Genomic DNA, 27,822 nt, shown 5'->3' with positions numbered 1-27,822 from the left:
ATGCTCCAGGCCCAGAAGGAGTGCACAGTTGCAAAGAGCAAAATCCAATCTGGCCAAAAGATTAAGTAGTAACTGTATCTATAGATTCAGAGTGATGTTTGGGAAGATAGTTATAGCACTTTGCTCAATTACACTAACTGGGTTATAAGATCCCAATCAATGGCACTCAAAAGATAAAAATGTATCACAGTAGGAATAATAAGACTGAAGGAAACAATGGTGCCTAACCCACAGGACACTATGAAAAGAATTCATGCAAAGTAGACAGGTAGCCAACAGGGGTAGTTCTCAAGTTGTACCAACAAAGGCAATAAATGATGGATGCCACCAAGTCTCAAGAAGACTCCATCAAAAAGCCATAATCCACTGTGCAGTTTCTAAATCTAAATGGCTTTCATCCCTATTTATTGAAAGTTACCCAAGTCTCAAGAAATGGATGGTACTGAAAGTCCATGCAAGTGTACAGTGTAATAACTCCCACCCAGAATATCTTTTAGGCATTTCCTTTGACATTTCCTAATTTTCATTATTCACACAAATTTTGAGTGTTTTTGGATAAAATGATTTAATGATGAAAGCTGAAGACTAAAAGAATGAGGGTAGTCCTATGTCACAGCTTAGCCATAGGAAGCCAATGGAAGAACCCTTACTACTCTATACTACAGCGAGTCAACACCATACTTTGAATATGAAATATCCCCAACAGGCTCATTTGATGAAGATGTGGACCTCAGTGTACCACTGTTTCAGAGAAAGTAGAAAGTTTAGGGGAAAGGTTATACTGGAAGCTATGGGTCTTCAGGATCTGCCCCATGAGGATTATACCTTGTCCTCATCCCTATTCTCTTCCTCTCTGTGTCTGTTCCCTAACCACCATAAAATGAGCAGCTCCAGTCTACCACATTCCTGCTACTATGGTACTCTGCTTCACCACAGGCCCCAAGAAATAGAGCCAGTCAACTACAGACCAGAAGTATGAGCTAAAAGAAATAAAGCCTTTCTTTAAAATGTGCCCATAGGTATTCACCAAAGCAATAAAAACCATGCCTACCAGAGTTAACCCATTCTGCAGACCACATTCCCACCTCCCACATCACATGGATAGAACCCATTCATTAACACATAGCACAAGTTTCCTAACCGAATCAGTGTCTCTCCTAGGAAATTTATAGTCTTATAAGCTAAATAGAAGCTACTAAAGGTGCCTCCTCACCCCGACCCCTGCTAAAGTAGCAAACATTATAACCTTGGGATGGTCACAATGGATGCCAGTGCCTTTAAAGAGTTCATGTATTTTTAGTTAATTCACTTTCCCATCCCTGCAAACTCTAAACAGATCTTTGTCGATGGCTGTAAGCTATCAAGATCCCTGCTAAGTCATAATTCAAATCACAGCTACTTACCCTAATGTAGTGACTTTTGCTTCATTTCTCTACAAGTCTTTGTACAGTAGCATCTGGAAAGGTCTTTTTGCACAGACTCATACTTTTGCAGAAGGAAAGCTGGAGCTCCATTGAATATTAAGCTACAGTTGGTTCACAGGTACTTTGGCATAGGTACCTAGAGCCTAGCAAAGACAGAAATGAGTCCCAGTCATGGCAGTTGAAACAGATCAAAAGAAAGAAGTAGGGTTGTTTTTACAAGAGTGTTCTACTCTGGGGGACTTGGGGGACACAGTTGGCCACCTGTGACACTCACTAAAGCCCAATTTTCAGAAAGGTGTGATAGACAAGGATTCAAATACATCAGTGGAAAAAGTACTGCATAGATTAACATTAAACGTATACTTAATTCCTACCATGGAGACCCTAGGGTCACTTCTTTTACAACTGTGACCATAACCATGTATTGGTTATTTTTTATTATAAAATTTGGATTCATTATTGGATACCTTGTAATGTTAATGGGGGAAGCATAAACACTGCTTTCTGCATTTATAAACATCATGACTTTTGAAGAGCGGCATGATATATATATCATATCATATCATACTAAAAGGCAGTCTGTGGCACCTTATTATTTAGAAATATGTCTGTTAAGTAAAGAGAATCACAAAACTGAGCTCATGTTTTCAGAATCGCTCTTCTTTGAAGGTCATATCCATACAACTGGAAACTCAACCCTGACATCTGTATAAATACTGACCAGCTGTTTAATCTTCTCTCCAGAGTCAGAAAGTAAGTGCAGGGGAAAGAGGGGGCTGGGAGCCTTTAGATAAACATCATACATTCAGATGATGCCCCCTAATGGCCAATAAAATGTGAGTCCAAATTTTTCCCTGCCCAACCTTTCCCAAATTTTAGTAGAAACTTTGCGGAAGTGCTACTATCCATCCCACACCCATCCTTCAATCTCCAGATCCTTACCACTTCGCAGTATTCTAGTTCCCACCTTACACCTCAAATCTGCACACCCCTGGGCATCCTGAAAACCATACCTCAGACCCACTGAACATGGGCAGTCCAAGGTCATCTCTCCATGGTGTTGGAAATACACAACCTATCCTCCAGACTTTTTTTCCTGAACCTTTGTTTTGTGTTTTACAAGTGCGATTAATAGATGCATTTAATACTCTTTCAAAACTACTCCCTGACCAAACTTTTATATCCTTGAAAACATAGATTCTATTTTGATTAATTTCTCCCTGATTTGTATCATTCTGCCCTTCGGTATATGCCAAATATTCACAAGAGTATTATAATATGGTAATTTTATCAGTGAAATATTGGATTTATAAGGTTTTACTAACTAGGTTTATGGTTCCAAGAAGTATTCGACAACAGAGCCTGTGGTTCAAGTTGAATGGAGTTTGATTGAACAATTCTAATTCACGTGGAGAAAAATTATTGATTGTAGCACTTGCAGAAAGCAACATTCGCAAATAGAGACCACATCTTGTGAAAACAACCTGTCTCCAAGACTTCTCCAACTTCTGTGTAAGAGCGAAGTTCAAGGAACTTAGTAACTTTTAAGATAAAAATATTGATCTTTTAAGAAACACTTCCTGTATTTTAAAACCCAGAAAAGATACAGCTTAAAAACTTTGAAGATGCATTCCGTGTGAATACTAAGTCACAGCGTAATTAAAGACACAGTCTGATTGCTATGCCTTGCGGTGACAATCATGCAAGGGGCAGGTGGCAGTGCAGACACCTAAATTCTAAGATATCTCATGACTTGTGGCAGGCAGTAATCAGGAGTAAAGACACCTTTGGAGTTACTATAGCAACCCCAGGAGCAGACATGTTGGAAAAAGAGACTTTAATACTCATAACACCAATCAGTACTCTCATGAGTCCTGTTTGGTCAGTAAACTCATATTTTCTTCCTAGCAGTTTGTACAGTAACACTGGTCAGTCAGGGTCATCTCCAAAGCCTTGAACCAGCTCCAAGCAAGAGAATAATACCTCAGTGTTAGATATTTTTACAAGTTGAAGAAGCGCCACTTAAATTGAATTATTTAACTAAAACAGGTTAAAAATTGAGGCTATCGTGGGTTCTGTGAGAATTTACTACATTTTTCCTTCTGAAAAGGACTGGACAAAAATGCCCATTTCCCTTCAAAGCGGGTTATATGAAATCTTATTGGCTTATATGTTGAAGTGGTTAATTATAAATGAATACTCTCATTTGCCTTATTCATAATTCGTTAGTAGAACAGAATCTTTTGACCATCCATGGATGTTTCAAACACCCATTATTATCAATTCTCAATGTCTATCAAAAGCAATCTAGCAACTTTATTTTTTTTATGTCCAGATAACTTTATTTTTTTATTAACTTGAATATTTCTTATTTACATTTCGAGTGTTATTCCCTTTCCCGGTTTCTGGGCAATCATCCCCCTAATCCCTCCCCCTCCCTTTCTTTGTGGGTGTTCCCCTCCCCATTCTCCCCCCATTGCCACCCTCCCCCCAACAATCACGTTCACGGGGGGTTCAGTCTTAGCAGGACCAAGGGCTTCCCCTTCCACTGGTGATCTTACTAGAATATTCATTGGTACCTATGAGGTCAGAGTCCAGAGTCCAGGGTCAGTCCATGTATAGTCTTTAGGTAGTGGCTTAGTCCCTGGAAGCTCTGGTTGCTTGGCATTGTTGTTCATAAGAGGTCTCAAGCTCCTTCAAGCTCTTCGAGTTCTTTCTCTGATTCCTTCAACGGGGGTCCCGTTCTCAGTTCAGTGGTTTGCTGCTAGCATTCGCCTCTGTATTTGCTGTATTCTGGCTGTGTCTCTCAGGAGCGATCTACGTCCGTCTCCTGTCCGCCTGCACTTCTTCGCTTCATCCATCTTGTCTAATTGGATGGCTGTATATGTATGGGCCACATGTGGGGCAGGCTCTGAATGGGTGTTCCTTCTGTGTCTGTTTTAATCTTTGCCTCTCTATTCCCTGCCAAAGGTATTCTTGTTCCCCTTTTAAAGAAGGAGTGAAGCATTCACATTTTGATCATCCGTTTTGAGTTTCATTTGTTCTAGGCATCTAGGGTAATTCAAGCATTTGGGCTAATAGCCACTTATCAATGAGTGCATACCATGTGTGTTTTTCTGTGATTGAGTTACCTCACTCAGGATGATATTTTCCAGTTCCAACCATTTGCCTACGAATTTCATAAAGTCATTGTTTTTGATAGCTGAGTAATATTCCATTGTGTAGATGTACCACATTTTCTGTATCCATTCCTCTGTTGAAGGGCATCTGGGTTCTTTCCAGCTTCTGGCTATTATAAATAAGGCTGCTATGAACATAGTGGAGCACGTGCCTTTTTTATATGTTGGGGCATCTTGTGGGTATATGCCCAAGAGAGGTATAGCTGGATCCTCAGGCAGTTCAATGTCCAATTTTCTGAGGAACCTCCAGACTGATTTCCAGAATGGTTGTACCAGTCTGCAATCCCACCAACAATGGAGGAGTGTTCCTCTTTCTCCACATCCTCGCCAACATCTGCTGTCACCTGAGTTTTTTATCTTAGCCATTCTCACTGGTGTGAGGTGAAATCTCAGGGTTGTTTTGATTTGCATTTCCCTTATGACTAAAGATGTTGAACATTTCTTTAGGTGTTTCTCAGCCATTCGGCATTCCTCAGCTGTGAATTGTTTGTTTAGCTCTGAACCCCATTTTTAATAGGGTTATTTGTCTCCCTGTGGTCTAACTTCTATATTTTGGATATAAGGCCTCTACCTGTTGTAGGATTGGTAAAGATCTTTTCCCAATCTGTTGGTTGCTGTTTTGTCCTAACCACAGTGTCTTTTGCCTTACAGAAGCTTTGCAGTTTTATGAGATCCCATTTGTCGATTCTTGATCTTAGAGCGTAAGCCATTGGTGTTTTGTTCAGGAAATTTTTCCAGTGCCCATGTGTTCCACATGCTTCCCTAGTTTTTCTTCTATTAGTTTGAGTGTATGTGGTTTGATGTGGAGGTCCTTGATCCGCTTGAACTTAAGCTTTGTACAGGGTGATAAGCATGGATCGATCTGCATTCTTCTACATGCTGACCTCCAGTTGAACCAGCACCATTTGCTGAAAATGCTATCTTTTTTCCATTGGATGGTTTTGGCTCCTTTGTCAAAATCAAGTGCCCATAGGTGTGTGGGTTCATTTCTGGGTCTTCAGTTCTGTTCCATTGGTCTATCTGTCTGTCTCTGTACTAATACCATGCAATCTAGCAACTTTAAATCCCACTACAAGCCCTTGTATTTCCTGCATTTCCTAAACCACCAGTTATATATGTATGTTATAAGAGCCTACAGGTTACAGCTAGAGGGTATTGGGAATGTCAGCTTGTTTTGCAATAGCTGTCATCTGGGTGAAATCTCATCTGGGATATGTTTCTTAATCACAGAATCGTGGCCTGTTTGACCTACACAGAAACCTTTAACATAAAAGAGCTTCTTTAGAAAGAATGAATGATTTTGCTGAATCCAAAACATCATTGTTAATGTGCACAGTTAATGTACACCAGAATTATGGACATTTGAGCCTGGTAGATGACAAATGTTTTCACATTTCTGTACTCTATCTAGAATCCCATGAGAAGCCTTTAATATTAGCAGATAAGTTGTGGGATCATGACAGTCTTGATATACTAAAGAGCTGGAAAACAAATGTACCTTGTTTGTCTATACTATTTGGACACAGAAACTGTTCACCTGGTTTTTCCCAGACCAGCCTGGAGTGCCAGCTTTCTGGTGCTCTTAAATTCTGCCTGCTAATCCCTTCTTCCTTCACGTTTCCAAACCAAATCCAGACTTATCTCACTCTGCCTGAATGTGTCTCTTGATTGAGTGATGTTGGTTCAAGAAAAAAACACGCAAATCAATTTAATGCAAATTCCCATTCACAGCCTGGTTGACCCATTGGGATACTGACAATAATAGATTGGAGTGCTTAATTCCTAAGGCATATGACTCATGGAAGGCTTAGTAATCAATTTCCATTGCAGCGACTGCATAATTTGTCTTTGGTGCTCTTGGGCTCTGGAATACCAAGTGCCTCCTCTCTCTCTCTCTCTCTCTCTCTCTCTCTCTCTCTCTCTCTCTCTCTCTCTCTCTCCCCCCCCACCCATTCTCTTCCAAATAGCAAAGCCCTTTCCATGTCTCTGCAATCATTTCCTTATCTAAATTTCCATATGCTGCCCTGGCAAGGTGTCCTACCTATGAAGGATTTAGATCAATAAAAATAATTGGCATGTTTTGCCTCTAGTTGCAGATGCCTGGAATAGATTACTCTGCACTCTGGCAAACAGTAGCAAGATGAAATGAAGGCTGCTCACTGCTCCAGCCACATTAGCTGTTAACTCTCTGTAGCACAGCCAGCAGGGAAGGGATTCTGATAGCTGGAACTCTATGCCCCCAGAATGCTCCAACCATTACGTCTTCTTCTGTGCACTGAAGTGAAGGGGAATATGCATCAGCAACAGGCCGATGTCCTTTTCTTTTCAAATGTCATGTTTCATGGTCATTCTTTTTGGTGTCTCTTCTCCTTTGACAAAGCATTGTTTCGATGACAGATTATTCCCTAGGAGTTCTCTCTAGTGAGCAATCAAGATTTTTCTCTAAATTCTTAAATCTATAGGTAAGGAATTTATCAGAATTGAAATCAGATGTGTTTATGGAAGACAAGCATTTGTCAGTAACTTCTTTTTTTGTCTCAAGAACTAAGTCTTTCCCATCAGCATCAATCTTTTCAGGAGTGGACTTGTGTCTGGTATGTTCTACTGATGATGTTTCTCAGTCCTTTAAAGACTGACTGCGGTGCCTAGCATCTGTGGGGGCTGCAGTGGGCATGTCATATGGGGAACAGCTTCTATGCCTTTCTAAGCAACCAGTAAAGCAGTCAAGAACTGCTGCACTTCCCCATACCTCAGCCCCATTTCTTCTGCATCCATCCCCCCTGTCACAGATGAAAAGCTGATGCTCAAAAAAAGAACCAGAGCTCTCCTTTTCCGGCTGGAACCATGAAGGCTGTCCCAGAGAAGAAAAGGGTTGCTGCTGACAGAAGGTTGCCAGAAACCCTTAAGAAAAAGGTTCCCTCTGAGCCAGAAACCCTTAAGAAAAAGCGAAGGAATTTCGCAGAGTTGAGGATGAGGAAGAAGTTTGCCCTGAAGACACTGTGAAAGGCAAGGAAGAAGCTCATCTGTGAGAAGGCAAAGCACTGTCACAAGGAGTGCAGACAGATGTCCCGGACTGAGATTCGCATGGCTAGGGTGGCAAGGAAAGCTGGGAACTTCTATGTGGCCGCAGAACCAAATTTGGCCTTTGTCATCGGAATCAATGGAGTAAGCCCAAAGGTGGGCAAGGTACTGCAGCTGCTTCCTCTTCAGCAGATCTTCAGTGGCACCTTTGTTAAGCTCAACAAGGCTTCAGTTAACGTGCTGAGGATTGTAGAACCATAAATGCATGGGGGTAACCCAACCTGAAGTCAGTAAACGAGCTCATCTACAAGCGAGGCTATGGCAAAATCAATAAGAAGATTGCCATGACAGAGAATTCCTTGATTGCTCAATCTCTTGGTAAGTTTGGCATCATCTACATGGAGGATCTAATTTATGAGATCTATACAGTTGGGAAATGCTTCAAGGAAACAAATAACTTCCTATGGTCTTTCAAACCATCTTCCCCACAAGGTGGAATGAAGAAAAAGACAACTCACTCTGTAGAAGGTGGAGATGCTGGCAGGGAAGACCAGGTAAACAGGCTTATTAGACGGATGAACTAAGGTATTGCTCGTGGTATGTTTATAATCTGCTCAGTTAATAAGCAGTCACAGCTTGAAGAAGAAAAAGAAGAGGAGGAGGAGGAGGAGGAGGAAGAGGAGGAGGAGGAAGAAGAGGAGGAGGAGGAGGAGACAGTCTAGGTAGCCAACTCTCCCATTTTATTTTGAGTCTGCCCACATAAACTAAGAAGTGTGAAAAAAGGATGACAAGCTCCTCAAATTTCAGTGGACCTCACTAGGAGGAAAAATACTTGAATTAACCCAGAATTAACACATACACACACACACACACACACACACACACACACACACACACACACAGGCACACACGCACACACACGCACTTATGTATGTGTGTCTGTGTTAAATCTGAATATGATGAATAAAATAAACTGAGTATATTTATATGTAAACTTCTTTTTCATACAGCTTAAAGTATAGTGAATATAAACATCAGATTTTTGTCTATGTACTTGGTATGAGATATTTGAATGACATACTTTATGTCACAGTTAGTTTGATAACATCCCTATGCTATTACTATGTGTCATTTGGCAGGTATCAAAAAGAAATTTTCCTATACATTTATATAATAAAATTAATACATCATTTTTTAAAAATAATCAATAAAATTATTCTATATAACACCATTGATCTGATGTGAAATTGAAAATACAATTATTCTATTTTTAATCACATTTAAAAATCCTTACTTCTCAATTAATTCTTTGAAATGGCGGGTGATAGGACATGACTTACCATCTTGGAGTAACTTGTAAACCCAATGTTCTTGAACAACCTAGACTGCGCACAATAAGCACAGCATTGAGCCACTTGTGTAATGTGAGTGCAGCACTCATTGCATACACAACTTCTATCGTTTTATCTGTGCATCATTTTAGTAAATTTCATCCAGAAAGTAGTAGTTTCTTATTATATCAGGAGAAAATGAGTAAACTTATCTTCCCTTTGAAATTTTGCCTTTAAAATCAAGAAGCCTGAACACTGCATCACTAAACAGCAGAAACACTAGAAACAGCTTTGATGCTAAAATTTTCCAGAAGGGAAAATGTAGTTATCAAAAATAGAATGAGAATCAGATCAGAATTGCTTTGAAATATTAGCACTAGATAAATGAAGGGAACAGACCAGTACCCTGGTGAGTCTAAAGAAAATATAGTCTCCTTCCCTTAGCCTTATACTACATATGTGGGAATACACACACACACACACACACACACACACACACACACACACACACACACACATATATATATATATATATATATGCAGCAGTAAAATCCAGGTTGAAAAAGAAGTTTTCAGTCCTGTCACTGAAATATGCCTCACCAACACCTTTCCTCAATGCTCCTAGAGTATGCAGTCCATCAATCTAGAGTTATAAACAATCATGACAGCAAAAATAAGATATATGGTCCAGGGAGGTGGACCTGAATATTGGAGAGGAGAGAGTCCCAGTTGCATAATAATTCATGCCCAGAGAGTAACTAGGCTGCTTGGTACTAGAGAAGAAAGACCTGCCAGAAGATGTTACTGAGAAACAAAGGACACTGAGAGGTTTTAATTCTTGGTGTTTAAGAAAATCACGTTGGTATCCTGTGGCTCTTTAAATGGTTTATAAAGTAGATGCATATGAGGCTGGGGAAGCAACTCAATGGTTTAGAGCACTTTGTGCTCTTCCAGAGGATCTGCATCTGGTGGCTCACAACTGCCTGTGACCCAGCTCCAGGGGCTCAACGTCCTCTTCTGGCTTCAGAGGGCACGTTCATACACATGACATACACTCACACAGGTGCGGACACGCGAATACATAAAATTGAAGCTAAAAGGCTTAAAAATAAAAATGAAAACAAAGCCATTGTACAAGGCATGTGTTAAACATTCTACACTCTGTCTCAGCAGAGAGCAATGTCATGGTATCACATTATAAATCCTAGCCTTATTTGACTAAAGATAGGTTTTGGTAGTTATATTAAAAATCTATGGAGTAAATGTACTAAGGTCAGTCAACAATAGGATCTAATATCCCACCTGATGAGTCAAGGAGAAAGAAACATTCTTGTGCTAAGGTAAATTCCAAATGAATCAGTTCAGTGTTAGTGTTTCCACTAGAGAGTGACAGAGAGGAAGGGGTTAGTTAGAATAAGGATTTTTTTTCCTAAGATCTTTTAGGTTAAGTCAGCCTACTTCTGTGAAAAATGTTGCTTGATTAACATTTTAAAATTGATTTTAATTTATGATGTTCTGATTGCAGAAATCCCCCAAGGACTGAGTAAGGTGAGCATGGTGCAACTCAGTGGAAACTGCATTGTCTTAGAAATTTTAAATTAATACTCTTTTCAAAAAATTATTCATATCAATCCTACTTGGCTTTAGATATTTTGATGACAATGTTTATCCATCACAGTTTGCTCTGTATGATTAACTGTGTGTTTGATGCCCAGGTTTATCCATCAAAGTTTGTTTTGTGTGATTATCTGTGTCTCGGATGACTCAACAATGGTTATGAGGAAAGGCTTGAGACTTTTACCTTCATGTGTAAATGTCAGAATGGCTGGAATACACTCAATAGCAGTTCATAGGAGGAATGAGTTTGAACATCCAAGTGAGGTTAATAAGAAGATAAGACTATGGACAGGACAAAGGAAACAGAAAAGGAATCTGTGGTGTTCTCTGGATTCAGCCCCGGGACATTCCACCTCAAAAAGATGTATGAGAAGGAGATAGGAGAAAACACAAAAACTAGGTCAAAAGACACTAATATGGTGTATTTAACCTTAATGCTCAGAAGACTCTCCCCCAAGCAGCAATATTTCAGTAATCTAGGATTGTCTGCTTTAGTAAGAATCCATTCATATTAATTGGCTTTAAGAGAACATTTACATAATATGATAAATGCCATTCATTATCTGTGTGTTGGATCTATAAACCAAAGCATGGAAGACTTAGTTATAATTTATTTTTAAATCAAGCTTTGACATTTACAATCTTTTCTGTAACTATAATTAACAGATTTCATAAGAGATGAAAGAGCTTCAGTAAATTTAGTAAATTCTTCATCTTTTCCAGAAGATACAATAAATCCTGTCCAAATACTCATTCTTTATTTTTTGATTTATCAGCTCTAAAGCTATGAGGCAAACAATAAAATTAATATTTAGTAATTACCTCATGGTAGTGGGTCTAGAGACAGGAATACTAGAAATTCATATTTGTATGAATTTGTGTAGTATTCAGGTAGTCAATGAATATATCCAAGAGCTATTGTGGGACACATGTGAATATTCCATTGCCTGCAAGTGTGCTCTTCTCTCATGGTTGGATAAAACCATTGCCATTCTGAAGTAGAGCAATTGTGGTTATACACCCAAGACCCTCAGAAGGTCTGAAACAATGACTATTATTATCATTGCAGTGCAAGGAGAGAGGAGACAGCTTCAGCAAGCTTTGGAACACTCTTACCACTCCCCTCTCCTTACATAGGTATTTAGCAATCTACTAGGATAGGGCTTTGCAGAAATGTAGCTACTAGAAATATTTCCAGAAGACATTCCCATGTCATAGGTTTTTAAGGGTTGCCCTTGCTGTGGGTCAATTCATCTGTGACGCAGTTGTCTGTGCATTGCCCAATAGACTTACAAGTAGTGTAGCAGTCTTTGAATTGGCAATCCTCCTATAAGTGACTCTAAGAAACATTGGCTGACCAAAATAGGATGTGTAATCTTCCTTTTGGTCTGTTGATACTCTTTCTCTGGGGCAAGTAGACAAGGCTCTCAATCTGTCCAGGAAAAGTTATGACACATGGGCACAAACAGCTCAATCTGCCCTTTGTCTCCAAATTCTTAGGGGTTTTTCAAATTCTCTCAGTTTCTGTGTCATCTTAGCCAGAGACACATAAAAGAAGTTAAAAAAAAGACAAAATCCTAGAGTTATGTTTATTTATTTAAACCTAGGGTGGACAAATAATTTAATGGCTTAAGTACAAAGTGTTCAGAGTATTTTAATATTTATACCCGATGGGGACTCAATAAACTTCATTTCAGTACCTTTGATATGTGATGACCTTGGATGTTTAATTAGACCAGATGTTCCTACGATCTCCTCGGGTGGTAACTTACCACCCAGGCCTATCTTCAGTGAGATGCTTGCTTATTTTGGTTTAGGGAAAAAAATCTCTCCCTCATCTCTCCATGTCTCATCTCAGTAATTTTCTCTCCATCCACCCACCCTGCAGCCTGCCCTTGCCTGTTAATCCCTGTTGCCTGTTGTGTTTACTGTCTTTGAGTCTGAGCCCCACTCCTTTCCTGGACTGCACCTCAGCACATGTGGAGAGGGTGCTGAGTAAGCACTTATTGTCTTTATAATAAGGAATGCTATCTCCTGATAAAGAAAAATAGTAGCTGACTGAAGAAAATCTCTGATTAACATTTTTAACCAAGACCAACTGACTAACATAGCTATTATCCACTAGCTTGCTGTTGTCAATATAATTGCAAAGCTTCTAAAGGAATCTCAAAAATATTAGTTTCCTCTAGATATAACTGCTTTCAAATTTGAATTTTTCATCCCCTTTTCCAAATTTAAAATTTAAAATCATTAGCAAGTTGTATACAATCATATCTAGGCTTTCTCCTTCATACCCAAGATTCCTCACCTGTGCACCCTCCTATCATGCCTTTAGTTTAAAGTTCCACACATAGGCAGGCCCATATTTGATCCCATACTGTTCAACATGAGACATGTGTTAGTCATGGGAAAATCAGGGTGTATTGCTATTTAAATTATGTACGGCTTTGTTTTAAGATCCGAAATGGATAAGAAGAGGAGAGAAGAATTTGTGTCAAAAAAAGAAAGTAATTTTAAAAATTCATATGAGGTTCCATGTTTACACATTTGTTGTGACCTGTGTGTTCCAAGCCTGTCACTCCTTGGAAATACCTTTAGAAACATTATGGGTGAGAGAGAATGAAGGACATGAGGCATTAATGCAGGTGGCCAGAAAGGGGAGGGGAGCATGACCCAGTGCAACATTACAGTGGACTCCTACATACCTGGGCTTACTCTCCCTTCGATCATAGAAACCTGTGAATATGAGCTTCCTGTGGAGAATAGCTTTCTTTTGCCCTTCCAATGATGGGAATATAATCACTATATAATATAATCATGACAGCTCATAAGCACAAGGCCCTCTGAGAAGCCAACAATGAGGATGCTATGGATGCAGGGCAGTCTAACATCCAAGCACAGAAAAACGCTTGAGATCCTAGCTATAAAGATACTGTTCTAGCCATGAAGAACAAAGGCTGGACTGAGAATGCTGCCTACCAGCTACCTCATTACCCAGGAAGGCTTCCTACTTCAAGAGAATCCAGTCAGGAATGCTTTATGAATAGAGGTTTATTTTTCTCATGTAAGAACTATAGAGGTGTGCTATTGATGATCCCTGGCTTACTTATGGCTCTTTAATATGTTGGATTTGGCCCACAGGTTCTCAATTTGTGAGAGTAGGTGGCTTCCAGGTAGCTTCCTTGCATTCCAGGCAGAAGAAATGTGCTAGGCAACGATTGTGCTTCCTCTGCCCAGAAGCAGACTTTCTGATGAAAAGACCAGGATTCCCCCTCAGCTTATCTGCTGAAGCTGAGTCACAGCCCCCATCCTCCTCTGTGCACTTCCGTTAGTCTGAAGAAATGAGTCCACGTCAGGTTGAGACAAGCCACAGTTCATTAACTGGGGTCAGAGCCTAACTACCCACTCACAGCTCACAGATCTCTGTTTACTTAGTGAGGGGTGGATACTTAGAAGGAAGGCAAAAGGATGTGTGTGACTAGGTAGCATCATGGCCACTGGACCTCACCATTCTACCTGAGGTTGATGAGCAAATGCCTTACAGCATAAAAATGCTCTGAATGCCTATGCCAGATTTTACCTCAGCCATTCTGCTTCACAGGTAAGGTCCACAAATAAGTCTCTCGTAATGATCAGTCTTTATCTATTTATGAACTCAGAATGACATTTGAGAAGGAAAATCATGTGGTTGACAGCTAGCTGAAACTGACACAGCCCCCTGAAGCGAGCTGACAGGGTCTGAGGCAGAAGAACACAGCAAGAGGAGTTAGCTGAGATTGCAGGTGAGTGCAGGTGACCATTTTTTTCTTCTCCCCGAATGAAAATGGACAGCTACTATAAGCTATCAATACTGATTTATAGACCTTATAGACAGGAGGGAGTAGCAGAAACTTTGTGAAAGCACTTTGAAATATCATTGCTTGGGAAAGACATCTGATATTATCTGATAAGAGAGAGAGAGAGAGAGAGAGAGAGAGAGAGAGAGAGAGAGAGAGAAATGTGGTTATCTGATATAATTGCCCAGTATATCTGCCACTAGATCAATTGCAGTTTGCTGACAGTGAATCTCCCTCACGATCTAATAGCCACCTGCTATAACTTTATATGTAAAGTCAATGAGCTCCAGAATTTGAATTGTGAGCTTTCAAGAGGCTCATATGTGATTTCTTTCATTACATTAACTTGTAAGCGAGAGATAGAGTTTTTATAATGTAGGGTAAGTGTGGTCTTGCTTTTTGATGGAGTTTCAACAATAGGAGCAGTTTATTACACCCTCAAGCTACATCCCTATCGGAGATGGTATAGTAATGAGAATTTTAATACTTATTAACCTCATGAATTTTGCAAACTGATAAAATTGAAAAAAAGAAACATCTACTGTGCATCGCTGAGCCTTTATCTAGTGGCTCTGTGCCCAGTACATTAAGGATATGATTGTTTCTACCACTGAAAAGTTAAAGAATAATTTTGAGATATTACTTTCTTTTGTGACACAAATCCTATCAAGTATCACTCTTCTCATCCATCTTGGATCTTACAACAAAGCCATACATTCTTTAAATAGCAATACACCCTGATTTTCCCACAGCTAACACATGTCTAATGTTGAACAGTATGGGATCAAATATGGGCCTGCCTATGTGTGGAATTTTACACTAAAGGGATGATAGAAAGGTGCACCGGTGAGAAATCTTGAGTATGAAGGGGAAAGCCTAGATATAACTGTATACATTCATTCCTCACTTTTAATTTTAAATTTGGAAGCAGTTATATCTAGAGGAAAATAGTATTCTTTTTGAGTTTCCTTTAAAAGCTTTGTAATTATGTTGACAACAGCAAGCTAGTGGATAGTAGCTATGTTAGTCAGTTGGTCTTGGTTGGAAATGTTGATCAGAGATTTTCTTCAGTCAGCTACTATTTTTCTTTATCAGGAGATAGCATTCCTTATTATAAAGACAGTAAGAGCTTACTCAGTACCCTCTCCACATGTGCCGATGTGTAATGCAGGAAAGGAGTGGGGCTCAGATTCAAAGACAGTAAACACAACAGGCAACAGGGATTAACAGGCAAGGGCAGGCTGCAGGGTGGGTGGATGGAGAGAAAATTACTGAGATGAGACATGGAGAGATGAGGGAGAGATTTTTTTTCCCTAAACCAAAATAAGCAAGCATCTCACTGAAGATAGGCCTGGGTGGTAAGTTACCACCGAAGGAGATAGTAAGAACATCTGGTCTAATTAAACATCTAAGGCCACCAGGTGTCAAAGGTACTGGAATTCTCCTTCAGTTGACAGCAGGTTTCTTGCTACAACTGTTTTGGGTGTGTAAAAATAGAAAATGGGGTCAAGGTCACATCTTAGTCTAACAGAGTCCAAATTAAATTTGTCAAGTAGAATATAATGTACAAAATAAAAGAAGCAAGAAGACTAATGCCATGATCCCTCCGATGTCTGAAAAGTTAAGACAGATGAGTCCCAGAGAGCCTCATTTTCCACCAGCAAGGCAAGCCATCTTGTAATCTAAAATTCCCTTGCCCCAACTCCCTCCCCTTGGTCCTCTCAAGACTGAGCAAACTTAACATTTACATAAGAAAGAAGAGCTCAAATAAGAGTTAGGACAGAAAACACAAAAGGATGGAGTGCACAGGAGGTGGAAGGGAGAAGTGTTCTCCCTACTTAACCCCAATGGTCAGGGTGCTGACCAGCTGCTGGAATCTGGCCGTCTCTGCTCTTTCCCAGTCTTCCATTCTGGTTTGCTGTTGGCTTGAAAAGACAGAGTACACCTTTGCTTCTAAGAGAAAGAGAATGAATTGAGGATCCACAATCAAAGAATTAGTTAATGGGACCACACAATGCTGCCTTCATAGTCAAGCAGAGAAGTATTGCCTTTGTATCTGTTCCCACAAGGGCTCAACCAAGAGAGCACTACAGTTATTTTCCCTGTGCTCAAGCTTACAGATCCTGTTCACTTAGAGCTTGGCTTCATGCAGTATATCCTGTCCCGGCAGCTAGTTAGCTTCTGATGGTCAGCAGTACCAAGCACACCGTGCTCATGTAGAACTGTAGGAGTGAAAAAAGATCCCTGTTCTTATAAGAAGTTGAGATGGTAGGGATGCTAATATCCACTCCAAATGGGCTGGGTCTACCTGTCTCTTTTTGTCTTATACAGAAGTAATAAAGTATGGCTGGCAATTAGGGAGTATTCCAGCATAACTGTGGGTGACCTGTCCTCTTGCCAAGCCTCTGAGCAAACCTACACTTGCAGACCCTGTCTCTGTTACCTGTTGGGCTACCTATGGGCTACAAAAGAGACTTCCCATTCTAGCTGCTTCACCTTCAATGTTGAGGTTCTGAAATTTCCTAGACATTCATATAGGGTCAATTTAAAAAAAAATAGTATACCATTTCACAAACTCCTGTCTAACTGCACAAAATTAAATATGGATGGGTGGGCACACTTTACCCACTTCTTGTAGCAAATATTTGCAAACCTGCACACATACAAGCTCCATGGAGCTTTTCTGAGATGTGTTCAGAATACTTTATGCTAACCAGTTTGTATTGTATTATAGTAAATATGGTAAGCTTTAGAAGGTGATTTAAATTTACAGTGGATTAAAAAATAATTCTCAATAATATCATGGTAATAGTCTGGAGTGGGAAGGAAAAACTGTATTTTAGAACCACACCTGTAAGGAAATATCACTTTATGTTCATTTTACTCAAACACTAAAACAGGCGGCCAGTGGGTGAAAAGGCAGAAACCTTGAGCAAGATAATGGGATTTCTCTTAATTTGATTTGCTATGGAGAATAGGCCTGTTTAATACATCCATGTGGAGTTGCTGTTTATATTTTGGTTTCTAATTAGCATAGTCATTCTGAAGCCTCTAGCTGACTTCCCCTCCCATATAAATCTAATTTGGCCTTGAGGAGGGTTATTAGAGCAGAGAGCACACAGGGAAATGTCTGCCAAACAGCAGGCAGGCTTAATGGCTGTAGGCTAGGCTGAGGCCAGCAACCAGCCCAAGTGAAGTGTTGCAAGCAGTGCCAGGGACAGCACCCACACAACACAACCACCTCAACCACCTCCACCCCACCTGCCCAAGCCCACCCCACCTCAGACTGGTGGCTTGGCCAACACAACTTCATAATAAAAACGGATGATGTGGAGGGACCATGAAAACTATAAAGCAAAGATTTAAAATTGATTTTGAAAGTTGCTAAACTAGGCCCTAGAATGGATGGTCTGAGCTGAGGTAAATGCTTAGTCTCCCTCCTAAAACTCCTTGTAAAGAGTGACATTTCAATTTTCCCTGGCTTTGGGGAACTTGATTTTTTTTTAACAGCTTTACAACTCAGCTTGTGAGAAGCACCTCTAGCGGTGATAATAAAGTGTACAGAGTAGGGATATGGACAACACTGATAAAGAGTCTCTAATCCTTATTCTCTGTGAAAAATAGTCTGAAGGCAGATTCTATCCCAAAGGGGAAGAAAGAAGAATGTTAAACATGACTCGTACCGACCTATTTCTCACCAAGCAATCAGGGCTCAAGTACATTTTGACTAAAATGTTGTTCACAAAGACCAGAAAAAAAAACCTAATAACTCTATAAAAGGCATTAAAGTCATCTTTTAAGCATGCAGCTGTGTGACGGCTCAAAAAAAAAGAGAGAGAGACAGAGATAACAAGGTTATTCTGAAAGATTCCAAGGTCTAACAACATTGATCCAGCAGGCCCTTGAGAGGATCTCCACTGCTGCCACAGATTTCCTCTTACCTCGTATCTACATCCTTTATAAAGTTGGGAGAGCAGTTACTAAGGACTAGAGAGCTTGCTCATAAAGGTCATGGGAAGTCTGATGAATGGAACTTATTGCAAAACGTGTCCCTACTGTGAGGAGAATGATCAGATCTGCTTCAAACAGAGCAGTGAGAACTACAACTCCCCAAAGAATGCACTGAAAAGTCTCAAGGATTCAACTTCAGAAAGATGCAACTCTGTCACTCCTGTATATTCTGTATTCTATTTAAAATCTGTGCCTACCAATAGTTTAATGAATCCTGACACTGTTTCAGGTTACAGGGGTATCAGCTTCGCGTGTCCTATAGCAAAGAGCTACCTCAAAGAGACAGAAATAAGACATTTGTTTAAACCTCATACAGCTATACAATCTATTTTCTTCATATTCACCCACCACCACCTATCCCCTCAATGTATACCTGTCTTCCTCCCAATGTCATATCTTTTAAAAATTATTATAATCCAGTAAGTCGAGTTAGTACTTCCCATATGCCTGTGTGTGTGAGAGGGGGGATTATCCAGTGGGAAACCTGCCAATGGCTGCCCCCTTATGAAGAAAAGTGACTCTCCCTGCCTCAGCAACCATCAACTGCCTCCCATTAACATCTCAACTAGTGATTGTGCATGAGTAGACCTCTACACACACACACACACACACACACACACACACACACACACAAAATTCTATAATTTTTAAATATTCTTGATCTTGTAGGGGTCTTGTATGGGTAACCACAGTTGCCATGACTTTGTAAATGTGACCACAATGTCATGTCTACAAGTAGCCTACAACAACATTCCTCCCATCGTCTAACTCTTAAATTCTTTTGCCCCCATCATCTGTGCTGTTTTATGAATCATGGAAGAAGAATTGACATAAACATTACTGTAGACTTAGATTTTTTTTTAAAAAGCATACTTTTAATAAGGGTTTTTAAATGCTTCAACCCTTCTTCTAGCCCATTGTCCAAAGGTGGTGGAGAAAAGATTGAAAAATAGGATAAGGGAATGTGGACTTGTTTAGAAGTAGTTTTGGGGGGCTGTAGAGATGGCACAGTGGTTAAGAGCACTGACTGCTCTTCTAGAGGTCCTGAGTTCAAATCCCAGCAACCACATGGAGGCTCACAACCATCTGTAATGGGACATCTCTTCTAGTGTGTCTGAAGACAGCAACAGTGTATATAATAAATAAATCTTTTTTTAAAAAAAAAGTAGTTCTTTGAGGTGATTCTAATCTCAATTTGTCAGGATTCCGGCAGTCCAGTTCAATAGTGTCAGGATACCAAACACAAATCAACATTGGTGACAGAAACCAGCAGAAACAGCCAGGACTCTGCCAAATCAGCACAGGACAGCAGAAGTGACCGAGACCATCTGGGATGCCAGGAGAAGATGTCATGCCAGATGTGAGACAAGGGAGCATTGCAAGGCTAGCTATTCAAGAATGCCATCACTGCCCACTGAATCCTATTTATACTCTTTCCAAACATCGTGTGTCTTCCCACAGGTCAGTCAAACACCACATGAGTCTGCATCACATGACATATCCAGAAACTTCACCTCACGTTATTTCTATGACTGAGTTCTCCCAGTCTCTTGTTCTCAGCCTTCGTAATAGTAATGAGTTTCTGCAATAAAAAACCTTTCTTACCAAAGTCGAGAACAGCACAAGTCTGTGGATATAAACACAGATATTGCAAAGAGGGCTTGACAACATGACAATTTAACACAATATCAATAGGTTTTCTCCTGGGGGAAAAACCCCATGGCTTCCCTAGCCTGAGGTTTTGACCATGTATGCAGTGTTGGGCATGAATTATTCTCCTGTGGAGCAGGCCTCATACCTGATTCATATCTAAATCTAGAGATCAGTTGGTTAACCCCATGAACAGTCTTGTCACTATTGTACCAGTGGGCACATCTTACCTGGTCATGTAAATAAACAGGAGGAATCCTGGAAATAGTAAGTTTGAAGCTGTAGTTGGGTGCTGGGGATGGAGAAAGAGGTGGGGAGGAAACAGTTAACCAACTGAAGTATGGATTCTGAAGGTACATGGAAACCCATGATCTCGTAACCACGTAAGAAAAGGGCATAGTAGAAAACTTGACATTAAAGATTGGGCAAGTGCGAGTACTGACAGCCAAAGGTTTATTTGTGCATAGAGGGAGAGGCTTCACATGTAGGGTAGGAGGTAAGTTAATCAAACTAAGAAAGTACGAAGCCACCTTATTAAATCCCACTGCTTCATAAGCTAATAGAAGCATTATTTTAAAAAACAAAAACAAAAATCAAGGCATTCAAACAAAGGTATCCTGCCCATAAACATTATTCTTACAAAATATGGATTATCAAATGAAGATCTCAATGCCAGGCACACACTGATTCCTTATGAGTTAGTAGTCAAGGAAGAGGCACATAAAACAAGACAGGTTATTGCCATTGTTTTTGGGCACACACCAAAACCAGATGGTAAGTGCATATTTGCTGAATATGTCACACACCTGGAACATAGACTGGAACAGGAGACTGGTCACTAGCTAACTTTCACAGCACTGGGGAGTGCTGTGCAGGCTGCACAATTTCCAAAGCCACCGAGTCTCAGCTTCTCCAATATGCAAAGTTACTCCCTATGTTGTACAGTCTGATGCCCATGAAGACCGTCCCTGTCACCTTCTTTCTGTTTCTGTCCACTAGCAGAACGATTAGTGTCTGAGTGTAGAAGTTGATTAATAAATCTCTTATAGGAGGCATTACTAAGCAAAAGTCTTAAGTTTCTTGGCACTTAATGTAATGAAGTAAATGGATGCTTGTCAGTTGGTGAAGTTTTATAGAGAAAACATGAAACAGGGTGAAACGTGCAAAGAACAAGGGGGAGGGGAACATTGCTATCTACACTGGGAAGACATGAAATTCTGACAATGAGTAAATCATGCATGTCAGCAGGAGCACTGCAGACAGAGCCAGCAAAGGTCAGGGTTCTACAACACAGCAGCCGGAGTCAGGGGAGGAGCACAAAGGCAGTGGGTGACAGTAAAAAGTGGCTTGCAGGCCATTGTATGGGATCTGGATTGCACTAGAGAGTGGAACATCATCATGTGTTTTGAAAAGCAACAGACGTTACAGAATGACTCTTGCTGGGGTGAAAATGGGATACAAGAACGAAGTGGAAACAAGAATCAGTTAGGAGGACTCTGCAGTCAGTCCAGCACTGGTGGTCAAGTCGGAATAGCCTTAAGCATATCAGCTGTGCAGGTCAGGAAGCAGCAAGGCTCAGGATCCATCTCAAAGTGGAATGCGAAGGACTCACCGATGTCCTGGATAAGTTCTGGCAGCTTCATTTTTCAGAAGAAGCTCATGTAAATATCTTGACCTTTCTGATTACCTTTAACCCCTGCTGACTCCTGATGGTGAAGCCCTAGCCAAATCACACAAAGAGACCACAGCAGTTTCTGTCCTGCATTCCTTCTGAACTGAGCACAGCGGTTCTTGGTCTGGGTACTTAACTGCACAGTGCTGATGTCCAGCTGGCCAGACCCACGAGCATTTAACTTTAATAGTTACTTTATTGTACTTGTCTTCAAGCACAAGCAGGCATTCTTAAAACTCTGACAAGATTAAAAATAGTTATTGAATAATTACTTGAATAGTGCCTATTAGAGTACTTGATTTTTTTATAATATGGAATAATAATACCTTTCAAACACTGAGCAACATGCATGCATGCACACTAGGCTAATCTACATTTTAATAACACATTGAGTTAACTACACAGACACTACATAGTCTTTTCCCATGCTATTAGGATTAAGGGATCATCCTGTTCTCCTATGAAATCATCTGTATTAATGATACCTATGACAGTCTTATTCCCAGAAAAGCACATTCACAGTCAGTATACAACCTTGGAGGACACAACTGGACCAATAGCAGAGCCCTGACAGTGAAACTGGAAGTATGTCTTTATTATAATTTTTAAATATTTTAATGAATAACATATACCCATTTATAAAGTATGCAATTATCGTTCAATTTAGGTACTGAGGCTCTCTAGATGAACACAACCAATTGAATGAATATATATAGTAAAAGAGGGTTTATTAGATTAGCTTATACAATACAGTCTTGGTAGCCCAAATATGGCTATCTTTACACTAGAGAGGCTGGCTGGAGCCGAAAGATTTCTGGAAAGTTGTGGTATTCATTCCAGGTTGTAAGGCTGAAGAAATTGGTTCTGATGTCATAAAAAGATGACAGCGGTTGTGGAAAAAGTAGCAGCAGCAGCAGCAGCAGTAGCAGCAGCAGCAGCAGCAGCAGCAGCAGCAGCAGCATAGATGAACTTGCCAGTGAGATCAAAATGCAAATAGGCAAAAAGCAAACACTTTTCACTCAGAACTCCTTCCGTGTAGGCTGCTGGCAGAAGGTGTCACTCACATTAGATTGGGATTTCCTATTTCATTAGTCTGTTCAGGAAAATCTCTCACAGCTCCACCCAGAAGCTTGTCTCATAGTTGACTTCTGATCCAGTCAAGTTGACCAAGATTATCCATCAAGATTTTTAAAAATGCATATTGATCAGATCAGGATACTACTATTCCTATGCCTTCAATCATTTCTGTGACTTAGAAGGCATCATATGCTTCTCCTACATCTACTTTAATCTGTATAATTAATTGTATCTATTGGCACCCTGCCGTGCTGTGAAACATTAAAACCACTTTTAGCTCTGTTAACTGTCCTTTGCTGCTCTCCTTGCCCTCTACATTTCCCTGTCCGCCAAGCCCCGCTCTGACTCTCTTGGGCCCTTTTACCCTATCTAACTATAGCAAGCCTCTCTAGTCTACTCTCCCTTCCACGTGTGCATCACTTTTCGTTTCTAGTAACGAGCATTACTGCTAAGAGCTAGCCCCTTAACATACTGATAGCATAATCCAAGTCTCAAAATACTTTGTTGTAAAGCTCTCTATGGGCTTTACAAATAATGAAATCTTTGTAAGTAGGAGGCTTTGGGATTAAACATAATGAGAGATGCACAAGAATGTGAATCTTCCAGCTTCATTTTCCAGGCAGTAAATTAAAATAGAGGTGGAACATGTGTATTGGAATGTGAATACTAACTTCCGTTTAGAGCACATATCTCTGCCAAGTGTTTTATTAATTGCATGGAGCCGTATAGAGTGGACATCATGTGATCTACTTAAAGATTGATCCATTGGTGGGCACTTAAGCTGATTTTTTGCATTATCTATAATGGTTTGCTCACCTATGTATCCTTATATTGCTCTAAACATAAAAATAGGCATGACTGATTCCCACATATCACTGCTCCACGCTGGACCCCTGGTAATCTCGGAACTGGGCAGTCACTCCCTGGCATTAGTTCTGGCACTACAGGCCCATATAGAACTAACATTAATTTATCTCTGATTAGCATCTCTCCTGGCTGTCTCTCTCCCACACTAGTTCTGGCACCATAGCGCCATATAGAACTAACATTAATTTATCTCAGTGGTGGCTGGTTCCAGTGAGGCACCACACCACATTAGCCTAGCTATCTTCTAGCCCTAGCGATCTCTCTGCCCCCATTGCTAGTCGCCCTTGCCAACCCTGGCCAGCCGGGAACTCTCTGATCCCAGCTACCCAATAAAATCAAGACTCAACAAATTGTAACCCAACAGATTTATATGTTAAATTCTCAATCCACAATACATCCACACAATAAATTTACAACCAATTGATAAAGATATAAACTGCCCACCTACATAAGATAAATTTGCCTATAGACATCCATCCCAACTACTTTGGTGATTCAAAACCACCTTAATCTGGGTCATCTTTCTCCATCTCCATCTTGACTCTCCTTCCTTCTCCCTCTCCCCGCCTTATTTTTTTTTTTACTGTCCAATCATGGCCTTGACCTAATTGATGCCAGCCCTCACCTGTGTATTGACATCAACCTACATCCTTACATATATGCATCAATTTCCTCTAGTTTCTATGGAGATTTGGCTTCAAAACAGCCTGAGGATACCATGATCCATTATATAAATAGCATATTATTCACACACAACCTAAGCACATTATCCCATATGCTTTTAATCATCTTTGGCAATCTATGCTATGTAGCACAACGAAAGTGCTAGGTGAGTAGTCATTTTATTCTCTTATTTAAGAAACAATGAGAATAGAAACATAATAGAAGCATGTTCAATAGAGTTATATTTTTCCAACACGATTTTGTTTTCCGGTTTGTTCAACAAATAAATGAAGAAACTCGATTGAGAGGGCAGTGGAAAGGGCACCGTAGGAGCTGTGCGGTTTTTCTGTAGGATTAATGCCCACATATAGAACCGAATGTGAAGAAAACGCAGTTTTTTATTTGTTTGGAAAGATTAGCAAAATTAGCTAATGGATTTTACCTACAGTTTCTATTATCTCTCATCTCTGTAGTGGTTTTGTGCCAAACTTACCCCATGCAGATAACAATGTGATGCTTTATTCAACAAGAGGGAGCTTTGAATCTTTATGCTCAGAAATTATTTAAGTAGATTTAAAACTGCTTATTGACACTATCAGGTATCAGCCTTCCTTTTTCCAAGCAGACATTTAACTGTCTGTGCTGTTGGTGGTTCTGATCATCTGTAATGACACAGAGAGACACAAGTCCAGAGGAGCTGCAGCTACTCAGGTGTGAACATTTCCCACACATAAGGGGAGTTGAGATGCCACTAACAGAAAGTAGACATGCTACACGTGGGTCACCTTGACACAGACGCTGCAGCTTTTGTGCCGCACACTGTTTTATACCACTCTAGCCTCGTGGCTTTAAGACCTGTATACCTGCTCAGCTGTTTGCCTTTCACCAGCCCAGAGGACATATGGGCATCTTCCTTCAATAGCATACACTGACCTTAACTAATTTCCAGAGGGGGTTCGGGTGAGATGTCAACCACTCTATACCTTAATTTTTAAGTCCAAGTCTCTCTCTGAACTTTATCTGGCTCAGCTGGTGTGGCTTGCCAAATCTCCACGGAGGTGTCTCCCCTAGTGCTTCCCCAGCGCTGGGATTATAGGCCCATGATGCTGTGCACAGCTTGTTTAGTAGGTACTGGGAGCCCAAACTCAGGGACTCATGCTTGTGCAAGTAATGCCTCACGGATGAAGTCATCTCCTCTGACTATTTTTATAATTTAATGACCAGTCATTTGTTTCTCATATCTTCAAGTTCTGAAACTTCTAGTCCTTGTGTGTATTTAATTCATTTTTTATTAACTTACTTTGTATTAATTGCTACCTCCGCAAACCCCACACAAAGACACTTTTTAGAGTTCAATATTTATTTTTGCCTTCTTCTCTAACAAAGAATAAAGTTCCACACACTTTCCTTTCTCACACTACTATAAACGTGTCCTTAAAAATATATATATATATATATATATATATATATATATATATATAAACTTCTGAATGAGGTTAAGAAAAAAATTAAACAAACAAGCCACAACTGTTTATGAGTGATTTATCCCAAAGAACTTCTTTTGTTACCTTGTTAATTAATAATGCATTACAATGTACTCAGACTGAAATTTTTGTATTTTGTTGTTTGTGAATCAAGTTTTATATTAGGGAATGCTTGTTAAATTACTCTAATCATGCCTAATCTTCTTTGGGCTTACTTGTATTATCCAGTTTCTACAAGAAAGTTTGCTAACATCACAGTCTGACTGGTTTTGCATATTTTTCATGACAGTTTGTTAAGAAATTCCTAATATCGATGTCAGATTCCCTTCTTAATGCTCTGTTATACAGACATGCTGTGGCAGGGATCATTTTAGAAAGGAAAATGTCTTCTCTTCATTTGTTAAGTATGGGGTGTGTGTGTGTGTGTGTGTGTGTGTGTGTGTGTGTGTGTGTGTGACTATATCGTTTTGCTTCAGTTTCTTTGTTGTTTCATTGAAAGGGTCTCATTCCCTGTTTCTTCATATTTGTCTACTGTTTCAGAAATCCTTTCATCAAAACTGTTTCATAATCTCATTATTCACAAGTACTTAGGTATTGAGTTTAATTTTTTTCTTTTCCTGTTGCTCCCAGAGTCTGAGAAATAATAATATTCATGCACATCCTTCAGAATTCAAGAAGTATGGAATAAACCAGTGCTGTATCTAAAATGATCTATGCTACCTTCATACTTAAATAATTTTGATATACAGTAATATACTCAATCATTTTTCTAAGAGCTAGTTTTGAGTACTTGTGATTGCCTCCAAGGAAATAATCAATCAATATCTTAGTTTGCATCTTTAGGAAGCAGAATTTAACTGTATAAGATATGATATATTATTGAAAGCACAAAGCTGTTGCAATAAAAGCAAGCATTGGGGGTACAACAATAAAAAGGAGTCAAGATCCTATACCATGGGTCTCTGTGCTACCCCCACCAGTGGGTGAACCATGGGAATGAACAGGTACTTTGCAGGTACTTTTGCACAAATTTCTCAAGAAAGTTTGCATGGGTGACATGAATCTTTGAACAGTGATTTCATGGGATCTCTATGGGGTAAATTTATCCTTCTGGGAGCTAGCTCTCTTACACTATTGAAGGCTCTATCCTCTTGCCTCTTGGACACGGACAAAGTCAAGCTCCCTAAGAACCTTGCACAGCATTACAAGATGGGGGGGGGTTGTATAGCTTCCATGCCACCTTATACCTGGAATATGTCCAGGTTAAGACCTGTTATACATTTGTAGCATGTGGGTCCCTAACAAGTGGAGCAGGGACTGCCTTGGTCAATGTTCCCTGCAATTGGATCACCTTCTCCTAGCTGCACTCCCTGGCTGCACCTCAGAGGAGAGGATGTGCCTACTCCTGTTGGGATAAGATGTCCCAGTGTGGGGTAGTACCCAAGGGGGGAATCCTTTATCCTGAGGAGGAGGGGAGGGGCCCATGGGGAGATTTTTAAGGATAGGACTTGGAGGAGAGGAGGGAGGGGGCTGTGATCAGGATGTAAAGTGAATAAAAACAAAAGAAAAAGAAAAAAAGAGTACCTAAATTACTTGTCCTCAAAAGGATTCCAATATCAGATTTTACTGACTAGATCTCAGGGGTTAGTATTTAATATCTCAGGATTAGCATTTTTATGGTTGTAAATTTTATTTACTCTTATCAGTTTATGAGAACCAAAATGCTCATAGGTATTTATTATGCTTTCATGTGAAATATTCTCTATCTCTGATTTGCAGTCGTGGGTCCTGATTTTAGCATTGCTGACAGCCAATCTATTGAATTATAGAAAACTTTAAATTTCTATTTTTGCTTTCTTCCTGGAATATATGGGACTTTTCCCAATGTCTTCAGTTTGCATTTCCCAGAAGCAGACTCTGAAACAGGAATGCATATGCACACCATGTATTTAAAAATCTGTTTCTGGGGGAAATGAGTAAAGAAGTGGAA

The 27,822-nt window shown here is 40.0% G+C and overlaps 1 long non-coding RNA gene and 1 pseudogene across 1 annotated transcript in view; one reads left to right on the top strand and one right to left on the bottom strand.

The window, feature by feature from the left end:
- The window catches only part of LOC147995660 (uncharacterized), a 110,694-nt gene that overhangs the window by 33,549 nt on the left and 49,323 nt on the right, over positions 1–27,822 (bottom strand). Inside the window, exon 2 of the long non-coding RNA XR_015683757.1 lies at positions 1,404–1,567. This is a non-coding gene — a long non-coding RNA (uncharacterized LOC147995660). The remainder of the gene's footprint in view (positions 1–1,403; positions 1,568–27,822) is intronic.
- On the top strand, positions 7,420–8,215 carry Rpl7-ps19 (ribosomal protein L7, pseudogene 19; annotated as a pseudogene).

Source organism: Rattus norvegicus, chromosome 3, assembly GCF_021556685.1.
Source record: "Rattus norvegicus strain SHRSP/BbbUtx chromosome 3, alternate assembly SHRSP_T2T, whole genome shotgun sequence".
Taxonomy (NCBI): domain Eukaryota; kingdom Metazoa; phylum Chordata; class Mammalia; order Rodentia; family Muridae; genus Rattus; species Rattus norvegicus.
The sequence above is the reverse complement of the archived record's forward strand: the minus strand, read 5'-3'. Positions and strand labels throughout refer to the sequence as shown.